The sequence below is a fragment of the Panicum hallii genome, chromosome 4 (assembly GCF_002211085.1).
Source record: "Panicum hallii strain FIL2 chromosome 4, PHallii_v3.1, whole genome shotgun sequence".
Lineage (NCBI taxonomy): Eukaryota > Viridiplantae > Streptophyta > Magnoliopsida > Poales > Poaceae > Panicum > Panicum hallii.
Genome location: NC_038045.1, coordinates 13,712,538 through 13,736,468, shown reverse-complemented (window position 1 = coordinate 13,736,468; position 23,931 = coordinate 13,712,538). Strand labels below are relative to the sequence as shown.

Genomic DNA, 23,931 nt, shown 5'->3' with positions numbered 1-23,931 from the left:
GGGTCTTTTTGGTGTGCGGGCTCTTCCCCACTAGAAATATCTACGACATCAGCCTGCAAGAAAGGAAAGAGCAATCAAGTCAAAATATACATGTTCAAAGGATCAATTATAAGAGGGGCGATCTAAACCTGGATGGCGATCGGAGCTTCTTGATTGGTGGAAGATGGCCCACCCTCCTTCCGAATTTTCCTGACAGTCATCTTCCTCGCCTAAGTTTGGGCTCGGGGGGCAGCAATGTCAGAGGACCGCTTCCGCTTGGGAGTTGATTTCCCGGAGCCAGGCTGGATCCGCATGATGGACTTTGATGGGGGAGGTGCGTTTCTACCAAAAAGGACCACGGGGGCAACCGGTGAAAACTGGAAGGTGGAGCCATCATCGTTCCTGGGCTCCGGACCATCTTCCTGCTGCAGAAAGAGCAAATGGAATTAGAGAAGGCATTAAGCGAAGTCAGGAGGAAAACATTGAATTGATGGTAATACCTCTTCCTCAGGAGCTTCATACTCAGCGTGAATCTGCTGCAGCATCGACCCCGGGGCTTTCCGAAAGACATGAGTCTTCCACATCGACCACCAATTCTTGAAGTCGATGGCCGAAGAGGTGAATGATAGGTCGACAGGGATTGGGATGAGAAGATCTGAAAATAGGTTGTAGCATCTTTGGGTGGTGATGACGTCAGGTAGATCGGCTCTGATTGTTGTCAAATGATGAAGGAAGAAGTGGGGAGGAACTTGCCCGAGGCCAAACTGCCGGGCTGCTACGACCGGCTGATAGAACTCATATCCTGGCTTGATGATTCGGTTGGAGGTGCTCATGCCAACTGGAGGAGGCAAGGGTGAATCATGATAGGATACAGATGCCGAGTGCCGTCATCATCGGCGAAATCAGCCAATCTGAAGGTGATCGGGTTCTCAAAAATTTTGGAATCAGTGTAGGGAAGGAAGATAGGGTTGTTCAGGCGCCTATAGAAAATCCTAAACTAGTTTGAAGCATTTGAGGGATTCAACTTGCTACCAGGAAGGCTATACAAAACCTGGCCGAAGCCGGTACACCTGATCCGCCTCCCACTCTGATCTGGAAAGGAGTTATCGGCCAAAACAGGGAAGTTTGGGATAAAGTCCTGAAAGTATAGGTGAGCCCACAATTGGATGAACCACCAGGGACTACCGGTCCTAAGTTTCTTTTGAGTAAGTAGGCTCAAGGACATTAGGTGGAGGTATCTATAGACTTCCCCAAGGAACAACTTACCAAGGCCAATAGTGTTACCTTTGGCCAGTTCGTATGCTAGAGGGAGATAATTCTTGGTTGGGGCAAGGGAAGGACCGCAAAATAAGAAGTTTTCCAACCAAAGATTCAGGAAGGCCGTGTGTTCCCTCCCAATCACAGGACCTTTGGTTTAGGGTGCTAGTTCACGTATGCACCCCAGTTTATGCACTCTGTTTTGGAGATTAACTTGGATTCGGGGAATCTTCAAAGATCTGTTTTGGGAAGGTTCCGGATTTAAGCGGAAAATGGAATTGATTTGAGAATCGACTCAGATCCGGATCGGCACTTTAAGGAAAGGAAGCGGTGCGTTGTCATCGGCTGCCAAGAGATCGGCTTCTTGACAAGTTGTGGTTAAAATAAAGGATTTTACTTATAACGGAAAATGAGTACAAAAGGGGGAGCTGACTGCTCCTAGAGCCAATCTATCGGCTTAATCCAACAATCTATCACCAATAGGTGCCGGAGACTCTGCGGTGCTTGATCGGAGGAGCCATGCTGGCGTCACTGTCGTCGTTGCCGCCATCGTCTCCACCGCTGTCGCTGCTGAAGCCGCTGCTGTCTTCGGCTTCTTCATCGTCGTCGTCTTCATTGTCATCCTCCGATGATTCGCCAAGAAGGTAGCCTCCTGCCACCGAGTCCTCCTCGGTTGACGAGGAATCGGCTTCTTCCTTCAAGGAGAAGAAGTCTTCTTCCCAGGACGTGTCATCCTCGTCATCTTCATCCGGCTCCCCACTGAGGTGGAGGTGGAGGTCTACACCATCGGTCAGGGATTCGTCGTCCTCTGACCAGGTCTAGAAGTCCCACTCCTCTGCATCCCAATGCAGAGGAGCGCAGGCCTCATAGGCGGCAATGGGGTCGTATTCTGGAGTAGCTTCTCGGGTGGACTCGGACTCGGAGGAAATGGCGGAGGAAGCAGAGGAGGAAGAAGAAGCCATTACGAGAGAAGGAGAGTTGTGTGGTTACTAATGGCTGAAGGAAGGGAATGAGAGAAAGAAAACTACCGGGGGCAGGTTTATAAAGATGGAGTGGAATATGAATCGGCACTGTAATGGTTTCCAAGGAGTTTGATGCAGAGCAGTCACATCCCCTTGAAGTCGAAGAGGCACGCCTGTACGGATTTTGGAAGTCGAAGAGGCGGGGCGATGAAAAGGAAAAATAGTTTCGGAATAATTATTGCTGAAACCAGGGGGCATGTGTTATCGCCATAATTTAGCTGGGCCAGAAAGGTGGGCCGCGAAGCAAGATGGGCTCAAAAGATAATCGTAGTGGGCTTGCGAATCGGCCCCTGCGCGGGCGTTTGAGGCTAGGATTGGCCATGTATCTAGATAGTTATGTGTGTTTAAATAGTTTAGATAGAGATAGTCAGGATTCGTGTCATGGTCAGTTAGGATTGGTTAGGGAAAGCAAGTCTCTGGACTATAAATATGTACCTTGGATTATGAATAAGAATAAACAATCAATAATTCACAATAACTCTCGGCGCATCGCCACCCCTGTTTTAGGGCTTCTCGGGTAAGTGCCACGCCTCGCGTGATCGGGGTAGCATCGTTCCTGCCTGTCTACCTTTGTGTTTCTCATACTGAAGCGTTGTTAATGGCGAGTAACAATAGTTATCTTGGCGTTTATAGAGTAGCATCGGCTCTTTCATGTTTTTTCGTGCATCGTTTGTTATCTATAAACGTTTAGCTATCCTTGGTCCCGATCTCGGGTGTGAGGGCAGCACCTTACTTTGTTCTCAATTAGTAGATCCAATCCGTTATGGTTAGTCTTTGTTTATCGAAGATTTAGCTTAACATCTGCATGATTAGGCCCTTCAAACGGATTGAACGTTCCGGCGGTCGTGTGCCGGATCTCAGGCTGTTGACCGACGGACCGAGGCCCACCAATAGTTCCGGGAGCCTCCCGGCTCCTCGTGTTGCCTGTCACTGCTCGCCGGTGGGTTTTGACCGACAACGACAGTGCAACCACAATACTACATGTGTCTGGTCTTGGCTAAATAATTAGAAACTTTAGTTTGTAATGATCTTACCGAAAGGGCAAGAGGGGAGTGCATTGATGGAGTATAGCTCGATCCTCGTGGAGGCTTTGTTTATGGTCCTTGGCTAAGGTACCGCCTCATTAGGGAGGGTTATGACCACTGCGGCCTGAAATCTTAGCGGACCATTGCAAGTTAGGGAATCTTTATAAAGGCCTCGCAATGAATCCTAGCCACTCACCTCGGAAGTGTTTAAGGGCCTTGCAAAATCGGGCATCAAGGGAAACACGAGTTGTGGGTAAAGTGTACAACCTCTGCAGAGTGAAAACTGATATATCAGCCGTTCTCACGGTTAAGAGCAATTTGGACCCTCACATGATAATTAAACTTAAACATGATCTAAATCGATGTTCTTTATTTATATCTTATCTTATCTTTTTTATTTATTTACGGGTTGATATATATTTACATTTAGTTAATGCTTGCTAAATAAAACTTAATCAACTAAAAATGCTTATCGCAATCAAACCATGTCAGCTTATCCTTAATTTTGGCCTTGCATGTCATATAATTTACTCCACTTGCTGAGTCCCGACCATAAGTGTACTCACGCTTGCTTTATTAAAACCAATGCTGCTCAGAATCCGGAGTTCCCTGAAGATTTCGAAGAGTACTAAGCATATGTCTCCCAGTCATCTGCCTGTAAAGTTGAAGTCCGCTGCTAGTTATAAATTTTTACTTATTCGCTTAAAATTAAAACTTTCGATCATATAATAAAATACTATTATACTCTTTTTCGTTATGACATTATTTCGAATATACACTTGTATTTTGTTATGACATTGTTTCGAATATACACTTGTATTGTCTATCATATATGTGAAATTTGATCCTGACACACATATAAGATGCATTTGATTCCCTTTTCAAAACCAGGTGTGACATCTACATTGGTTGTACTTAGGTTTACACATGAAGAAGAGAACAATACTCTACATAGAGATGATCCTTTCAAGATAAAAAATGGACTCTCTGATTCCGTTTCAGGCTGTTCAGCGAAGAAGAACATCAATGGTCGGAAAAGGACTTTCTGATCCTGTTTCTGGTTGTTCGGACTACCTCAAAGAATAAATCATAACTCTTGCTTCCCAGTGGATCTGGACACCCATAAGTACGCGTTAGAAAGATATTCAAGTCCACTTTCCAATGTAAAAAACCTTAGGGCCCGTTTGGATCTTGAGAAATGAATTTGATTTGACTAATCAGATTCCAATTCTATTTCCAAACAGAAATGAATCTGATAGAATGTGATTCAATTCAAATGTTCTTGTTTGGGTAGTGTAGTAATGTGGAATCCTTTTGCAGGAATAAAATTACATATCCTGTTTGGATGACTAAACATGGAATATTTTCAAGAGCTGAATAAACAATATAATCTAGATGAAATAAAAACAACTGAATGCATCTCTCTCTCTCTCCAACATATACATGAGCTTCTCTCTCATCTCTCTTATGTATGTTCTGCAGTAGCTAAATTTGTCAGTCTCCGTCAATCTAGGTAGCAGATACACGCGTTTCTCTTCCTGTGGTAGTGGTGCACACCCAGAGAGAGAATCTGTATAGCAGATTTAACACTCCAATTGAAAGTGACAATAAAGACATGGAAATTATTGCATACCCTAGAAGTAAGAAAATCAAACCAATCTGAAGTAATATGATCATCCAAGTTTGGTATCTCCTTAACAGTAAGAACTTTCTGTCCATTTCTTTTGAAGCCATGGCTGCTGCTCTTGCTGCCTCCCCAATAGCATGATCTTTCCAATATACCATGCTTATTGAATCCCAAAATTTCAACACCCTTGTTGGCTTGTGGCTGTACTTGTAATCAACTGCTTTCTTGTTTTTTCTGCAACATACAACTATTATTGCAAATGGCAATCACATTTCAGATTAGAAAGGAGTAAAAATAAGCAATGCAGTCATTTGGTAAAACCGTAAAAACAAACACAATATGTATAAATAATCAGGTATGTTATGTTAAACTACTTAGATGCATGTTAAACTGAAGCTACAAGAGAACTGCAGAGAACATCACTATATAAGTTCAAAAATTCGGTGTATATACAATCTGAACGTAGCAAGATTGGGTGTGAAAACAAACAACAAAGCCTGCACAAACTGAGATTAAACTGGTTAACTAGCTGAATCTGGCAACCTAACAGTCATTATACAAAAACGACAGTAACAAGTAACAACCAAGACCACCTACTAGACTAGTACTAGTACATGCCCAGATCGGATCTTGAGAACAACAGCTGAACAAACAGCACATCTATGAATGAATATATCCACAGATCAGTTGATTTTTACAAAGAAATGCGACAAGCACATAGAACTGTGGAATGGAGGGTGACCTCACCTCGTCAACTGGGGAACTCAATCGTTCAAGTAGCAAGATGAGGGAGCAACAGTCAATCCTTATGGCTCCGATGAGGGCCGACGATACTAGTGGTTAAGAAGTGGGAAGGAGGCTGGGTCGTACAGGGGAGACCAGACTTCAGCCAACGATGGGGAGCAAAGGATGCCGGCCTGAAGATGAGTCAAGCGGAGGAATGAGGTTCCATGCTCATGGGATTCGCAAAATAGCCTGGGGAAAGATGATATCTCACCTTGAGAACTTGAGGGAGGCCATGCTCGGGACTTTAGGGGAGGTCGGATCCATTGCTTGGCGAGGGGTGGTAGGACTATTTCCTCGACGACGACGATGAACAGGCTTGCGGGGTGGGAAGGCGAAGGAATACCATTTTCCTCAATGAAACCCACTGGGGGCAGCAACCAGGAATGGCGGCGTGAATCGGATATGCAGTTGGTGACAGAAACCCTAGCCGCCATGGCGTGAGCGGAGCGAGTCGAGGTGCGTGGCGGTGGCGCTGCGAGGACAATGCAAGTCGCGAGCGAGACGACGAGGTGCGGATGTGTCGGTATTTACCGGCGAGACTACGTCGGCATAACTAGGGTGTCACCGACATTATTGACTCGAAGGTGCACGCACAAGGTTTGGGCCGCGATATGCATAATAACAGTCTGTGTCCTGTACGGTGGTCCGCATGGTGATTTGTATTGCTTAGATAATGATTGATGTATGTATCTTGGTTTGGAGGGGATGCCTGCCCGCCGTTATATAGTCTGGGGGATAAAGTTACATGGAATCTTAGCCTGATACTAACTTAGGAGCCCTAGTTGAGCAGTACTCGGATAGTTTTCTTCTGTTCCGACTAGTTCTACTCGCATACGAGTACTTACAATAGATATAAGGTATGGGACATACCCTATCCCTTATTCTAAAATATTTTATGTTATGTGCGCAGTCCCGTAGCTCTGGGTCCGACACGCCCCGAAGCTCTTCATAGCCGAGTATTGTAGGCTTGCGAGTACTTCTGAAGTCATTCTCGAGTTCTTTTCAACTTCATCTTGGAGGTGTCTTCCGAATGCTTTCTTGTCTGCATTGAGACTGTGAGGTGCTCATGCCCCGAGTAGTTTTAAGTCTTGTTTTATATGGGGTGCGATGTAAATGGCACCCCATATAGAGTAGCCCCCAAGCCTTGGGTTGAATCAAAGAATCAGGCTAAGGGTCAAATTATTCTTGAATCTTCTTTCCTTATCTTCCAAAGAATTTAAAAAAATAATCCATCGATGACACGTATCCCACAGCCCCCGAGTCTTGAATCAAAATCCTAAAAAATTTGGAAAAAATGATCCAAATGAACGTGGCATACGTTGCAGTATATGTTATATATTTGTGATGATGATAAAAATAGGAAAAATTGGAACGAAATTCAAAAAACCCTTTTTTGGATAGAATCCTAAAAAATGGTTAATCAAATAGCTTCCTAAAATTATCTTGAATTGCCTCTCAAAACAAATTATTTCCCATAAAAACTCTTCTACTTTTGCACAGTGAAACTTGGTTCCCCACTAGTTATTTAACAGTACGGTAATTTAGGCTTATCTTACCTTTTCAGTCATTCCCACACTGTGAGAACCCTTCGTCTTACAGCCGCTGTCGCCACCGCTAATCCAGATCCAGGTCTAGCCCCGTTCCATCTTCTCCTTCCTCCCGCCGTGTAGCCGCACTCGCATCTGCACCTTCCTTGCTTGCATTCTTGCACCTTCTCCTCAAGCTCCCGAGCGCATGCGAGAGAAGTGACTCGTGACTTCAAGGATGGTTGGCAAGAAGGGCTCCACCAAGGCGAAGGGAAAAGATTTCAAGGCCATTGCTATTGCAGGCGACATATGGACTACAAGTAATTGTTCTGAGGCTGAACTAAAGGCACTTGTAGATGAGGGCCTCCTTCAGGCCAAGAAACTCATCCGGTGGCACGCCGCCACTAGTGATAAGAGACCATATGAAGGGCTAAAGAAATAGTTTTATTTCAGTATTTTGTTGAACGCGGTCTGGCCCTTCCAACTTCTGATTTCTTCTAGGGCCTTCTTTTCTATTATGGCATTCAGCTTCACCATCTCTACCCCAACTCGATTCTTCACATTACCATATTTGTCCATTTCTGCGAAGCTTTCCTAGGGATAGAACCCCATTTTGATCTTTTCTGCTACCTTTTCCATCTCAAACCACAACCCAGTGAGGAAAAATGTACGAGGTCGATGGAGCTGGAATTCAGCTGTGGTAGGGGATGGAAAAGAAGTACATCCCCTACAAATTTTTGACTAGTTTGTCAGGCTGGAGGGAGCGATGGTTCTATATTGGGAACCATGAACCCTCGCTTCCCAAGAGGACCGCCGGAACACTCAAGATTAGAGGCGAGTGGACCATGGCTTGTCGGGACATGAGCTAGATCAAAGAGCTGCTCAGCAAAATCAAGAAGCACAAGGATGCTAGAGTCACTGGTGCATCAGTGATGTACATGTGGCTTGGTAGGCGGATCCAGCCGTTGCAAAAATGCTCCTGATTTGGTTTCGAGTACCTTGGCTACTTAGATCCATCTCGGTTTTCTGTAGACCCAATTAATAAAGGTGAAGCTATGCTGCGAGTAAGCCGACTACTCATGGGTGCCGATAATGTGCCATATGTGCCAACCCTTTATTCGGCGAAGAATCCTTTGATATAGGTAGGAGTAAGTAGTCGTGTCTTTCTATCGAGTACTTCTGGTGTCCTATATTGTAATTTGATACTAATAGATCTTGAAATCCTATTGTAGGATGATATAAATGTATATAGGAGTATGCCCGTGATGCCAGACATTGGACGTTCGAGCCACCTGATACCATCTCGACCCACTGCTGTTTCATTAAGCGAGGCGGACGACGAGGGCACTTACGACGACCGCACCTTGGCGGATGTGCTAAAGGGAAAAAATGCGAAGACCTCCCAGGAGGGCCTGAGCTCTCCTGGTGGTGACTCTTTGCCTAGTCACCCGAGAGGGCCGCCACCCAGAAACGCAAGGCTAGACCTGTATTGGGTGGTGATTGTAACATCCCAGAATTTTTCCAGAATGTTATAAGATGAAAAAATGTGAATTTTCAAAAACTTTTTCGTGCAAGTGCTAATAGCTATGATCTCATATAAGTTTGACTCTTCCTATCCCTAATTCTTAGTAAATAAACCTCAATATGAATGAAGGACTATATTGTTAGTGTGTGATGTTTGGAGTTATTCGAGTTTCTTTGAATTTGATTGTTCGAATTTGTTTCATTGGGATTGGATTTGTTTTTTATTGGTTGAAATTGGGTGGAATTCAAATCGAAGTGTGCCCTTCAATTTGAATTCAAAAGCTAACCTAGCCGCTAACTTCTCAGCCCAGCCCTGACCCGCTAACAATCCTAAACCCTACCGAGACCAAAGCCCTAACCTACCCTAAACATGACCCAGCCTGCTGCCCAGCTGGCCTGCACACACGGCCCGGTCGAGCTGGCCTGCTAACGCACCCTGTTCGTCCTGCCTCACCCCCGCATGCATGGTCCACACTGGCCCAACTTCGTGCGTAGCCCGACCCAGCTCGCCTGCGCCGCACCGGCTGCAGCCCTCCTAGCCTCACCCGCCGCCACTAACCGGCTGACCCCGCTGGTCAGCTTTCCCCTTTCTCCAACCACTCCCTCCTCGTGATGGCGCCGCGCCCCTGCCCCGCGCCGCCTGCGTCAGCCGAGCCACCCCCGTTGCATGACAATGGGGTGTAACCGCCCAACCACGTGCCCCCGCACGCTTGCCCTTGACCGCCCTAACACCAAACCCTAACGGCCGCACACGCCGTGGAGATCTCTCCACGAGTTCGTGGCACGGACGCCGAGCATCCATGCCATCCCCAAGCCAAGGCCCGTGCTAAACCCTAGCCGACCACCTATAAAGCCCTAAGGCCGCCGCCCTTCAAAACCCTAGGCTCCATGGGGTTTTTTCCCTTGCCATCGCCGTAACCGAGAGGAAGGGGAGGAGAAGAAGGAAGGAGGAAGAAGCAGAGCTCAGCCAGGAGCTCGACGTCACCAACGCACCGAGGAGGAGAGGAGAGCGCCAAGGAGGAGGGGTGCCACCGCCACAGAGCCAGGAGGAGGAGCTGCTCCGAGCCCGCGCTTCCTCGACCCGTCACTACTCCAGCATCTCCCTACTTCGCTTGCCCCACCCCGAGCCAAGCTATGAGCGCCGCCACCCTCTCGACACCCTCCTGCTGTCGATGCCCTCACCATCATCGATGAGCCCTCCTTTAGCGAGCCTAGGACCACCCTACCCTGTGTTCTTGTGCAGGGACCTCAGTGCCGCCTAGCCACCTCCGCTGGCCATCGCAACTCCGGGTTGCCAGACTCCAGCACACGCAGCGCGGCCACGCCGCAGCCTTGGGCAGCTGAGTGCCCACGCGTGTGCGCTCCCTAGCCAGGAACCCAAAGGCTGAGCCTTTAGCTCATGTACCACCTCGTCATCGCTGATCTTGCCTGCGCTCTTAGCCCACTCGTCGCGCTCCTAGACCGTCAATGGCCCACGCGCATGCGCTGGTTGCCACCGAGGCCGAAAGGCCAAACCTTCGACCTTGCTTGCACTGTAGCCGCACCACCTTGCCTTGCATGATGTGCCGCCACCTCGCCGTCACCCCGTTCCACCACGGTCCCCGCACGCCACCGCCGCGACATCATGGCATAGCGTGCCGGGAGCCCTTTTGGGCATTTCCTCGAGCACCTACCGACCGAATCCGCATAGGATCTCCATGGCCACACCAGATCCGCATGAGAAGATAAGACGTGGGCCCCACTCGTTAGTGTGCGATTGGGAGCCGTTGACCTGTGGGTCCACCCTGCGAGTGAAGAGAAGGAGAGGGGAGGTGGACCGTGGCCTGTGGGCCGGCCTACATAGCCGAGACAGCCCATGTGGTGTTGAGCCGAGCCAGCCCGCGAAGCCACAGGCCGAGCCAGACCCAAGCTGACATGCTAAGCCCGAGCCGGCCCCTTAAGGTGCTAACTGAGCCGAGCTTGTGAGACCGAGCCGAGTGGTGTTGGGCCAAACTGAGCCAGGCCAACACTTTCGGCCTAGAAACCCTAACCCTTATTTTTCCTTTTTCTTTTCCCTTTTTACCCCAACTTGACCCGAGGATCCCACCTGTCGGCCTTAGGTGAAGGCTGACCAGTGGGTCCCACTGACTGCTGGCCCTTTGACCGTTGACTGGTCAACACTAACGTCAGCAGGGCCCACTGCTGACGTCAGCCACCCCGACCCCTCCAGTGATTTCGTGCTGACATCAGCATGCCACGTGGCACGCTCTGGTGCTACCACATATTACTGATGTGCGTTTTTCTTTTTTGATAATCTTTTATCTATTTCAGAAATAGATTTAAGCTTAGGAAATTCATAATAAATCAACTGGACCTCCAAAATTTATGAAACCAATTTCATAATTTTTCTAAAATCATGAACTACCCACTAGAGTAGGTTTTGGTGTGATTTGGGGATCTTATTTGCATACTTTTGTGCACTTTAGCACTTTGGCCCTTGTATTTCTTCATATTTACGAATAGGACCCATCGCCGAAGAGTTGATCGACGCCTATGTAACACCCTAGTTTTCAAATTAGAAACCTAAATAAATTTTGTTAGGTTCTTTACAGGATCCATAAGGTTTTTATTCAATTATTTTGATTTTAGAGCATTTACCGTGAATTAATAGTAATTTACTTAACTATAAAAAGAAATATACGAAAATATAGGTCTTGTGCATTTAATGCCGCATTGCATAGTTTTATTGTTTGCCTTCCATTTGAATTTAAATTTCAAATTCAAATTCAAATGCATTAGAATGCAATTCTTTTTCTCCCTCTTTTTCTCTTTGGGCCCGGCCCACTCTCTCTTTCTTTTTCCCTCTCTCCTTCTCTTCCCGCATGGCCCAGCCCAGTTGTCCTTTCCTTTCTTCTCCCTCCACCGTGCGGCCCAGCCCAGCAGTTGTTTCGCTCTTCTCTTTCCCGGCCCAACGGCCCACCCACGCACCATCTCCCTCCTCCCCTTCTCTTGCTCGCTAACAGGCGGGGCCTGCCTATCGGGGCTGTCCCCAACCTCAAGCCAGGCTCGGGCTCAAGCCCGAGGCTGGCCACGGCACGGCACGGCCTCCGCCCGTGCGCTGCCCCGGGCCCGCACGTTAAGGCCCCCTCGGCCACCCTATAAAGCCGCCGCCCTATGCCCTAGGATCCGCAAGACCCACAGCCGCCGCCTCTTGCCTCGCAGCCCTAGACAACGCCGCCTTCGCCGCCAAGCTCAGGGACGCTGCCGTCTCGCCGCTCCGCTGCCACTCCATCACGCCCGCCCATTGCCAAAGCTCCGCGTGGAGGTGGGCATCGTTGCCGGCCTTTTTCCCCCTGTTTCCCTACCTTCTCGCGCACGCAATGCCTCGTCGGAGCTCCGCGACCGCACGCCGCCACCGTCCGCGTTCCTCGGCCCCCGGCGCCTCATCCCAACCCCCTAAATGCATTTCCCTCCTTGCTCTCTTTCTCCCAGGCCAAACCCGAGTCGAAACTATGGCCGGAGTCGCGTTTACGCGATTTCCCGACGAGCCGCCGCAAACTCTTGCCGCCGGCGCCAGCGCCACCGCCCGCGCCGCCTCAACCTCACGTAGCCGTCCGGTCCAGATCCGACGTTCTAGATTAGATCTAGACTGGAGTCAAATAACCCGATACCAGTCAACCCTAGGATATTTTGCACTTTAGCCCCTGAGTTCTATCGAAATCAACCCGCAGTCCACGGCACTTCAAAAGTATTCACGAATAGATCCTTTCTCTTCTGTTTAAGCCCTTGTCCTTTTCTAAAATAGAACCCGTCATCCCTAGCCCCTCTATTTTTTAATCTAAACCCTAGATTTAAGGTTTAATTATGTTTTAGCCCTCAGTTTCTTTGTTCAGAGCCCTTCTAGTTTCAAATCTTCTACAAATAAGCCCCTGAAATCATGTTTTAGCCATAACTTCTCCGTTTTAACTCCGTTTTCATCGATTCTTGCGCTCACACGACCCTTGAGACGTATAGAGTAGCTTTATAATGTTATTTTTGCTCCGTTTATATTGTTTGGTGTACTTTTTCTTATTTATTATACTTGTTTGTTTGTATGTACTTGTGTGTTACGATAGACGGTGCACAGTTCGAGTGTTTGTAAGAGCAAGGCTGTGAAGACATTCCTGAGCAGCAACAGTACTTTGACAAAGGCAAGTGGTCCTTGATCATATTCTGGTCCTAGTAACTTTCTAAATACACACATTTACTTTATATGCATGCATGTTTCTATAAAATGATGGATCCCAAACTAAGGATGTGCCTAGTTTCTTTTGAACTTCCTCGATTAAACTTGGGTTATTAAATTTATGTCTTAGCTATGCTAGTTGTTTTTACTTAGACTTTGATTGGATAACCTGAAAATCACGCTACACTGGTTTTACTCTCGTGATCGTAGCAACGAGCCCTATCCTTTAGTACGCTCTTTTAAAGCTTTCCTTTTGTTTGGTGTATCTGTTCTTAGTTGTTCTTATTTGTTTGCTTGCTTGTACGCTTGTGTTTGATGCTTGTGTGATGTTAGAAGGAGCGCGATCCAGGAGCTTTGAAGATTTAGAGTTTCAAGAATAAGAGTTGAAGACTCTGAGCAGCTATTCTCTAAAACAAAGGCAAGTGTTTTCTTGATTATTCTTTTATCCTAATAATCACAATAAACATAACTTTTTCTTTATGCATGCATGTGTTTTAACTTGATGGATCCTTATTAAGGATATGCCTAGTCTTTATGATCATTCCTTGTCAACCTGGGTTTTATCTTTCTTGTTGGGTAGCTTCTACTTAGTTGCTATAACTGGTTCCGGTTTGGGAATATATAACCATGATGACAATAATGATGATACTACACCTGTTCTATCCATGTTCATGTGCTATGCGTTGTTAATACAAGATCATATGTTTAATCAGAACATGGAGAACCACCTAGGAAAACAGTACAACCACAATACTATATGGCTCTAGTCTTGGCTAATTAATTAGAAAAAAGAGCTTATGACGATCTTACCAAAAGGGCAACAGGGGTTGCATCGTCGGGGTATAGTTCGGTCCTCTTGAGGGTGTGATATGATCCTGATTAAGGCGTCTGCCTCATTAGGGAGAGTTATGACCGCTTTGACTTGAAGTCTTAGCGGATTGTCATAAGTTAGGCAATCTTTGTAAAGGCCTCGTAGTGAATCCCTGCCGCTCACCTCAGAAGTGTTTAAGGGCCTTGCAAACCCGGGCATTAAGGAAAACACGAGTTGTGGGTAAAGTGTACAACCTCTGCAGAGTGAAAACTGATATATCAGCCGTGCTCACGGTTAAGAGTGGCTTGGACCCTCACATGATAATTGAACTTACAGATGATCTAAATTGAGGTTCTTTATTTATTGTTGTTATCTTATCTATTTAATTTATTTAAGGGTTGGTATATACTTACATTTGGTTAATGCTTGCTGAATAAAACTTGATCAACTAAAAAGGCTTATCGCAGTCAAACCATGTCAGTTTTTCCTTAATTTTGGCCTTGCATGTCATATAGTTTACTCCACTTGCTGAGTACCAACCATAAGTGTACTCATGCTTATTTTATTAAAACCAATGCTGTTCAGAACAAGATAATTGTTCGGAGTGCTCTGAAGATCTCGAGGAGTTCCAGGCGTATGTCTCCCAGTCATCTGCCTATGAAGTTGAAGTCCGCTGCTAGTTATAAACGTTTATTATTTCGCTTAAGATTAAGACTTTCGGTCATGTAATAAAGTACTATGATACTCTCTTTCGTTATAGTATTGTTTCGGGTATATATTTGTATTGTCTATCATATGTGTGGAACTTGATCCTGGCACACATATGGGATGCATTCGGTTCCTTTCTAAAACCGGGTGTGACAGCATAGGACTACTGTCACACCCGATTTATAAGAACATAAATCGAGCAATCATATATGCGCTAGGATGAAGTCACGCATATATACAACATAATCATCAAGATATCACAACACGTATCTCGAAATAAAAGCGTATAAATCATAAATGAATATCTTTATTACGACTGAATCAAGAATCAGTTCAAGAAATGCGGAAGTGTAAAATAAATACATAAAGAATAGGGTGCCACAGGGACGTCGGCTCGGAGACAACGCCTAGAAATCATCGAGTCCGCTGATATAGTCCTCCATGTCACCTGGTACTGAGCAGTAGTCGAAGATACCCCGAAGAGAACAGAAGAGTAGAGAAGGCAAGTGTGAGTACACAACTTGTACTCAGCAAGTATAACACGAATTATGAGGCTCTAGGGTTAGCTGACTCGACTGTATTAGCTTTTAGTCTTGGCAAATTTTATTAACGCTATTTACTACAAGTGAATGAATTACCATAACCCAAGTTACATAATAATTAATCAAAATTAATCATGAGACTACCGATAAACCAAGCCAAACCACCAAAGGTAAACCCCACTAATCCGATGGAGGATCTGGCCGCTCATAACCGTGAGCACGGCTAATATACCAGTTTTACACTCTTGAGAGGTTGCACAACTTTACCCACAAGTCATGAGCTACACTAGTTGTTCATCACACTTCCTTGGGTGAGATGACTAGCAAGCACACTACGAGACCGTTACAAAGGATCACGTTAGTAAGGTGTAACCGCTAAGGTTTCTGGATCAGCAACGATGGGGCCCACCTCACGGGGGTACAAGCACACAGCACAGACCAAGCCGGAGGAGCAGGGACCATTGAAGCTTACCACCCCTCTTGCCCCGCAGGTAAGTTACTCTCAAACCAAAATGACCTAATTAGTAAGTTAAGACCGTCCCATTCCAGTCTTGTGGTTGCGCGGTTGTCCCAGGTTGTCGCTCTATGAATCAGTCCTTATGGAGAGTGGCCAACCAAGCACTAAGCACCGTGCTGGCCCCCTAAATCATATTTCTATAAAAACATATTTTAACGAGACATGAGCCGCTCAAGCACACAGCACAGAGGGCCACTCTCAGAATCAAGTTGCATATAACATTAATCAAATTTAAATTAAAAGAACCATTATGTGTGAGAGCGCAGCACCTAGCACAACTAACCAGAAATGCAACCCAAGGTATTATATAAAGGATAAAAGTGGCTAGGAAATCCTTATAGGCATACAGTATTAAAATGCAGTATGAAATTGTATTTAAAAGTGATAGGATGTTCATGTTATACTTGCCTTCCTCATAGTTCTCCTTCTGCTGCTCAAAGGGCTCTGAAGAAGGTAGCTCCTGGTACTCTTCCGGTGACTCAACGTCTACTCACGAACGAAACGTCCAAGCATGGTCCACATAAGCACATATATACAAACAAGAGCAAAAGATAAGAAACAGTACAATAATACAATAAAACAGCGCACAAAACTAAGCTAAAGCTATTCTACGCGTTACAACAATCGCGTGAGCGCAAAAACCACCCAAAACGGAGCTAAGACGCGAAAACTAGGGTTAAAACAGGGTCCAGGGACCTTTCTGTAAGAAAAACAGAAGTTCCAGGGGGTTCTGCGCTAAAACCGAGGGTCTAAACATAATTAAAGGGTAGACTTAGGGTCTAACCCGCGAAAACACAGGAGATGGACGGTGGGTCCTATATTTAAGAAGCTCAGGGGCCTAACCGAGGTCTGTTTTTAGCGTTTAGTGTAAAACTGGTATACTAGCCGTGCTCACGGTTATGAGCGGCCAGATCCTCCATCGGATTAGTGGGGTTTACCTTTTGTGGTTTGGCTTCGTTTATCGGTAGTCTCAAGATTAATTTTGATTAATTATTATGTAACTTGGGTTATGGTAATTCATTCACTTGTAGTAAGTAGCGTTAATAAAATTTGCCAAGACTAAAAGCTAATGCAGTCGAGTCAGCTAACCCTAGAGCCTCATAATTCGTGTTATACTTGTTGAGTACAAGGTTTGTACTCACACTTGCCTTCTCTACTCTTCTGTTCTCTTCGGGGTATCTTCGACTGCTGTTCAGTACCAGGTGACGTGGAGGACTACATCAGCGGACTCGACGATTTCTAGGCGTTGTCTCCGAGCCGACGTCCCTGTGGCGCCCTATTCTTCATGTATTTATTTTACACTTCCGCATTCCTTGAACTGATTCTTGATTCAGTTGTAATAAAGATATTCATTTATGATTTATACGCTTTTATTTCGAGATACGTGTTGTGATATCTTGATGATTCTATTGTATATATACGTGACTTCATCCTAGCGCATATATGATTGCTCGATTTATGTTCTTATAAATCGGGTGTGACAACTACCAAGACAACCAGGAAAGCTATGAGAACCTAGGTTCACGCCCCTCTACGATTTGAACACCTATTAGGCATTGCTTGCTAGATATGCTATGCTTTACATTCTGTTACAATGAGATGAACCTGCGTAGCCCTTTATTTACCCGAATTTCTTGCAAACCTAGAAATGATGTATATATATGAGATACCTTGCTACACTTTGCATGTGTATGTGTGGGAATGGATGAATAGTCTTGGCGTGAGTGGAGATACACTTTCTGGGACTTGGTGAATAGGGATTTTTAGCAGGGAGCAAGCAAACTTAACTCGATCTTCGGATCGAGGGCTTGGGTTGTGTATCTTGGCACACTCTACGGAGTGCCTGTGGCGGGTACATCTTTTGTGCACACTTAGTTGAGGAGTTGGTGGCACCCGTAATAAGTGCAGTTGCGGACCACTACGGTGGATACGCATGTGATGAAGATGCTCACTTCGGCATATGAGGACCAGTTGAGAGTAACTATGATTTGTGGGACTATATTAAGCGTGCACACCACTTATCCATTATGCGGGAGGATCTGGTCCGGGGCTAGCGGCAGCGGTACCAAGCCTGTAGGAGGATCGATTATTGGTGCAGGGGGGAGGTGTTGACCTCACATCCCCTGAGACGCAAGCGAGGCTTCACAGTTCTGAGGCGACCTCCTGTTGGAGGATGCGCCCAAGATCCTGGAAAGTCGGATGGTGTCATGGCCCCTAGTTTCCCTTCTCAGTAGATTAGTGTCTCGGAGTCAGTCTGTTTGCTCCCATCTGACTTCAATTCAAGTGGGTCCAGGTGTACAACCCCTGCAGGGTGAAAACTATATGTATAGCTGCATCCTCGGTCATGGATGATCCTACTCTTCTGTTACTTTTATTAGTTAGTGTTACTCATGCTTTCTACCTCCCTCTAGTGATGATTTCCTGCCTGGGGTAGCTGAGGTGCGTGGAGTGGGCGTTCTCGCACTGATTTGGTGGTTTTGAAACGTGTGAGTTGGACCGGGAGTTCGGGGTGCCGGAACGGCTCGAGTACGGAGTTTGGATGATGATATATCTTGATGCTGCTCATGCATAGGAAACCCCAGCTTTTCTCCTTGATTTTGATATATCCATAATATAGTCCATCTCAAAGCTTGCATACGAATGGTGACGTGCACCTATCCTATTCCTTGGGGATAGTTTGGTAGATGTAGGATCCGACCAGGAGTTTGACCCCAAAGATGAAGGATGACAATATTGAGGCCCGTGCTACGCTCAATATTGAGTCCAGAAGCCTAGTTATCGCTTTCCGCTTTCTGCTTGTTCGTTTTAGCCTAAGGGACTTGTATTGGGACCGTACTACAATCCTTTGGATTATGTAATAAATAAACCCATGTATTGGCTTTTCACGCTGTATGACTATGATATGTATATGGAATGGTACGTGATAGCGCTTGATCCAAGGACTATCACGAAGGTACAGGGATGAGGATGAAACAACTAGTTCAGTGCCTTACTTGGTCTTGCGAGTGCTTTTTTTTGCCTGCTATTGATGGTCTTGATTGAATTCTCTCCCTTTTTCTTAGTTCTTCAATCCTAGCTCTCCGAACCCAAAGCACGCCAAGCATAGGGTCAAAGAAACAGTCGAGGATGATATTGTGAAGGAGCAAGACGTACCCTCCATCATAGTGGACCCTTCAACAGGTACAGCTGCAACGACGCCGGGGCAAGCACTGCCCTTGGTGACCGTTGCTATTGCGTCGCCGAGGCAAACTCCTCCTACGGCTAGCAAGTCTGCGCCAACAAGTGCTTTAGGTGCTGCTCCAGCACCTAAGGCACTAAAATAGAAAAAAAATGCATGTAAAGGAATCCACATTGTAAGTGTCCTAGTACTTTTGCTTGTATAGTTGTAGGTTCCTTGTAAGCACTCTTATTGCCGTTTCTTTTGTCTAGGCCATCCTCTGCTCTAGACTTGGAGGAACCTGGTGATGCCATGGTAATTCCAGCCCTCGAGGCAAAAAAAACATATGATGTTATGGAAGTCATCGTAGAGCTGGTGGCCATGGCTACCCTCGAGTCATCAGTGCTGCCTGACTCCTCGACTCCTACCGACGCTGGAGCTGGCAGGACTGAAGCTGGAACCGAGGCCACAATCAAAGAAGAGCCTGAAGTCCGGGGTGCATCCCCAGAGATATTAGCAGGTGAGCCCATTGTAACACCTCCTCTTGCGAGTACTATTCTGCTTGTTGCACATCTGCTTACTAGTAGTAAGGTGATAGGTAACCCGCATCAGCGGACTGCTCCTGAAGATCAAGGCGCCGTGGGTCCATCCTCAGAGGATATTCTGGTAACTCCCCCGAAGTGGCAATATGTCATCTCGACTGACCTCATTGAAGACCCCATGCAATCGTCGGTGACTTTAACGGAGTTTTAGAATACTTTCAAAGAATTGTACAAATTCTCCATGGTAAGTATCTTGCACTAAAAAAATCTATTTCTACCGGCTGGTTACTAATGTGCTGGCTGTGTTTTCCTATCATACAAACCTCAGCCAATCGCTCCAAAAAAATTAGACAACTTCAGGGCAGTTGAAGATGGGGCCCACCAGTTGCAGGCCAAGGATCGCCAAATTGAGGAAAAATTCACAAGATTGTTGACCTGAGGAATGAGCTCAACACCCTCAAACAAGAGCGGAAGTGTGACATCTAGGTACTTAGAAAATAGTGACACTAGGTTTTGATACTGTATATGTATGCTTATTTGTATGCTTGCTATGGAGGATATGGGTAGGACAAAAGGCTAGGGGTATATCTGTAATTTCTATAAAATATAGGCTCTTAAGTGTTATTTGGGTAAATAGAAGGTAGCTCTAGAACCTAGGAGAAAAATCATGCTTAGTGTTTAATTTTCATCTTTGTAGAAAGAAAAGTAAAAAAAGGGAGGTTAAATCTTAAGAACAATGGGTTTGTGGTGGAAAGGTAAGGATTTATGTGTAATTAGCACAAAAACTATAGGGCTTTTATGCAGAGTAAATGTTGTACAAAAGTAACTTGTGTGTTTACTTGAGGGATAATATGTAAAAGTGCTAGTCATCATGACATTCCTGAAACAATTGCAAATACACCAAAAGTTTGATCAAAATTTCCCTTGGTAAAGACAAGGGTAATTCAAATTCTACTTTATTCAAAATTTAACATGTTATATTGCAACCTTTGGGTTTTTGAAGTTGATACCTAAAGCTAAATTGTAGAGCTTGAAAAACTCTACAACTTTCTTTTTGGGCACTTCCTCATTAGATCTCTAGATTAATGGGAAACCTTTCTTTTCTGTGGGGTCCCTGTAATTCTTCTATTTTGCAAACCAGTCCTCGGACCCCCTCCCCTCTCTTCTTCCTCCCCGAGTACTTGCTCCTCTGCTTTGTTTCCTCTGTCTCCCCTGTCGCCGGTGCAGTACGCCGCCCCTGGCCACCGCTGTGCAGGCCGCCGCCATCCACCTCCTGCTCCTCCCCCACCCACGCGTCATCTTCTCCTCGGGCCGGCTCTGTCTTCTGCCCCGTTGTCCTGCTCCAAGCGCGCCACGACTCCCCCGAGCGCCCGCCGGCCGCCATCTCGCCGCCGCCGCAATTCCCACACGGGCTCGCCTTATCCCTCCCTCTCTTCTGCTCAGTAGCATCAGCAACTTCCACTCGCTTCGTTTGCACCGCTAGTTTGCTTGCCAAACCCACTCCGAGCTCCCTTCGCCTCCACCGCCCAACCCCTTCCTCCGGTGAACTCCGGGTCACCGTGGGCAGCCATGTCCAGGCTGCCATTGCCCTCACTGATCCCTCCAGGAGCTCCCCCGGTACCTGCTTGTACTTCCCAGCCCCCGGCCGCCTCCCAACTCCGGCCAAGGAGCCCTCCCGACCAACGCCGCCTGCCGCCGCCTCCTGCCCGCCGTGGGCCGGTCACCTCGGTCACCTCCACACCACCAAAACCCTACGGCCGGATTCCCTGTGATCTAGTGAAGCTTCCCGGCCTACTCCACGCCACCTCCGACCACTGGACCGCCGCTCCCACCACTCACCTCCATCACCGGCCGCCTGCCTCTGCCGTGCCGCCACTACCAGCCACCCCGCACCAATTCCAAGCATCCCAGGTGCGCAAAGGGTCACTGGTGCTTCCCCACCCCTCCAATCCCGCCGCCGGTGATCGCCGTCACCGGTACACGCCGGTCAAACTCCACCATCCCTGTTTTGAACCGGCAAGGGTCTCAGGCTAGAAGGAGCAAAAGCCCAGGGGGCTATTTGCAAGCTATAAGACTCAGGGGAATAGTGATGCTAGGAAGTTATATAAAGTACGAGAGCCGCCCTTTCTCTTAAAATTCCCTTGATTCATCGAGGGTTTTTGGGCTCCTCAACTTCGACTGGAAAGAACTTTCAACCGAGTTTCCCCCACGCTGTAGATTTCTCTCTTCATGCGACGAACATGAAATCATCAATTGTTGAATTGAGAGTGTCGACAGCCACGACAATTTCTGGTAAGTCGATTGCGGAGGAACTGAGAGGGAGAAGGCCGGGCTTCCCAGATTGTGCAAATTAGCCATTCCACTTCGGGGCCGTGTGCACATAGCATGGAGGCGATGCCTTGTGCCGTGGCGTCAATTCTAGCTTCTGATGCGGGAGCTTCTAGCTGTTCGCTTTGAAATTGGCACTTTGAGGGCGGAGCGTGAATTAAGTAAAGGCTTATTTGTCAAATAATATGACCTATGTATAAGAGTGTTTGTTATTTCATGTGGAGTAATGCTGCTGACTTGTAAAATCAATAGAAAAGTGTAGAAAAATCCAAAAATTGTAAAATTAGTTTTGTTGGAAACTAGATTTCAAACCCTACAACTTTTGTTTATGAAGTTTGATATGAAACTAAATATTTGCACACCTATTTAAAAATCTAAAGTTAAAAAGTATTTGGTATACAACTTCTACATTTTGATTTTGTTTCTCATGGTTTTTGGCATATATATTCTATGGGCTATGTATAACCTTGTGTTAAAATTTCAAACTTAGCTTCATTTTAATAACTTAACTTCTTTTGAATTTGGGCAATTCGAATTTGAAAAACTTTAAAAGCTAGCTAAGCATGTCCTTTAAACCCAATTAGTCAAGATCCTTGCATCAAGTTCCAATGTGTTAATACTTAATGAATAATTAAGTTTCCAAAACTTTATGATCTTGTAAATTTAAAGTTTGAGTTTAACTTTGGATTTCAAATTCAAATTTAAATGTTCTAGTCCTGTTTGCAGTAAATTCAGTGATACTCTCCTGATTCCTTTATAAATGTGATTCAACCTAAACCCTTTTTATTTCATGAGCCCTTATATGTTGACTTGGTGAATTGCAACTTTTAAAATATAAGATCTTAAATCTAAATCTCATCTTGCTTATTTAATTGCATCTCATATAGAATCATCGACACTTGACGACGGAGATTACGAGTTGGTCTTAGGACAAGACCAAGGGTTTTCTGAAGATCCAACCCAAGCCGTCAAGGAACTAATTGAAGCCCCGAACCAAAGTTCGGAAGCCTCTGACACTCCTGCCCCTAATCCCACTCAAGAAGGCAAGCCCCGATGCATACCCCAGTATTTCAATTTATTACCAAAACCCTACGTCTAGGAGTTGAGATGAAACCCTAGTTGCATAAAATCTTAGGAATCCAATGTATTGTACCTGAGTCTTTATCGCATAGATGCTCTGCTAAATAGGACCGGTAGAAGTCGGGTGATTTCCTGTCACTCGCGCAATATAGGAATTGCTTGTTTACAATTCCGCAACCATTATAAGGATGATGGACAGGGTCATGTGCTGTATCATGACCTAAAGATTACCCTGTCTGTTTTGATAAAAGTTTTAAGGCCGAAATGTGTGGTAGTGGTGGCTAAGCGTTTGAAAGTACTAGCCACATGCCGCGAAATATGGTAAGCGGTAAGCCTAGTACCCGAATGGCCCGGCAAATGGACTTGTCTCCACAACTTGACTGTTATTTTATGTTTACACGCACCAACGTGTGGGAGTACGTTCTGCATGGCAGACGGGAATACGGGTTTTGTAGTCACGCTACAGACGTATGTCCTGCACAATTGGTGTGCGTACGGTCCTGCAGTCGCTTGTGGTGGCCCTAATCCATAACCCGGAATATGAGGGAAATGGTTGCTTCGGAACGCCCTGTTAGTATTCCAAGCGTGTGTGTTATGTTTACCTTGCAAGGTTAAATTCCATTCGGAATCGTCCGCCTCTCACGAGGATTGAGACTGCTTATCCCTTTTGCCACATCGAGTAACAAGTGTAACTACTGATGAATAATTTTGGATGGATGAGAATATCTATCTTGATTGCTTAGTATAGGTGCTTACCTAGAATGGCTAATCAAACTAGAACCGGAAAGCTAAAACTTGAAAGTAGATTATATCCTTAGTTGCTTTTTCCGCTGAAAATAACTCCAAACCTTTACAATACCTTCATGAGTCTAGTTACGGGCTTAAGTATACCCAAACTCGGGTAAGCCTTGCTGAGTATTAGAATGCTCAGCCTTGCTAGTATCTGTTTCGGGTATAACCTTCGAGACTTCCATGGACAACCCTACATGGCCAACCCCTGTACCATTTGGCTGGTCCGTGGAATGGGACTCGTCCCCGGCTGGCAGTGACCCTCCGGAGTGACACCAGGCCTTGGGCTAAGCATGGTGTCCACCTTCGCAACACGTGTAGTCGCGGAATCTTTTCTTTCCGCTGTGAATTTGAACAAGCTGTTCCGCCTGTCAGTTTAAACACTGTTTGTATAAGTATACTGAAGTTTGAACCTGGTTTGTAATAATGTTTGAATGTCTATAAATTAAAAGTTGGTGAGCTATTCTATGATTGTAAACTCGCCTTCGTGCGAGGTAAACCTGCTTC

The 23,931-nt window shown here is 46.0% G+C and overlaps 1 long non-coding RNA gene across 1 annotated transcript; it reads right to left on the bottom strand.

Annotated features, from left to right (window-relative positions):
• Positions 1-4,646: 4,646 nt before the first annotated feature.
• Positions 4,647-6,146, bottom strand: LOC112891159. The gene is made up of 3 exons (XR_003228420.1): positions 5,908-6,146; positions 5,658-5,827; positions 4,647-5,144 (listed from the first exon to the last, which is right to left on the bottom strand). It is a non-coding gene; the product is annotated as an uncharacterized LOC112891159 (long non-coding RNA).
• Between the last annotated feature and the right edge of the window lie 17,785 nt (positions 6,147-23,931).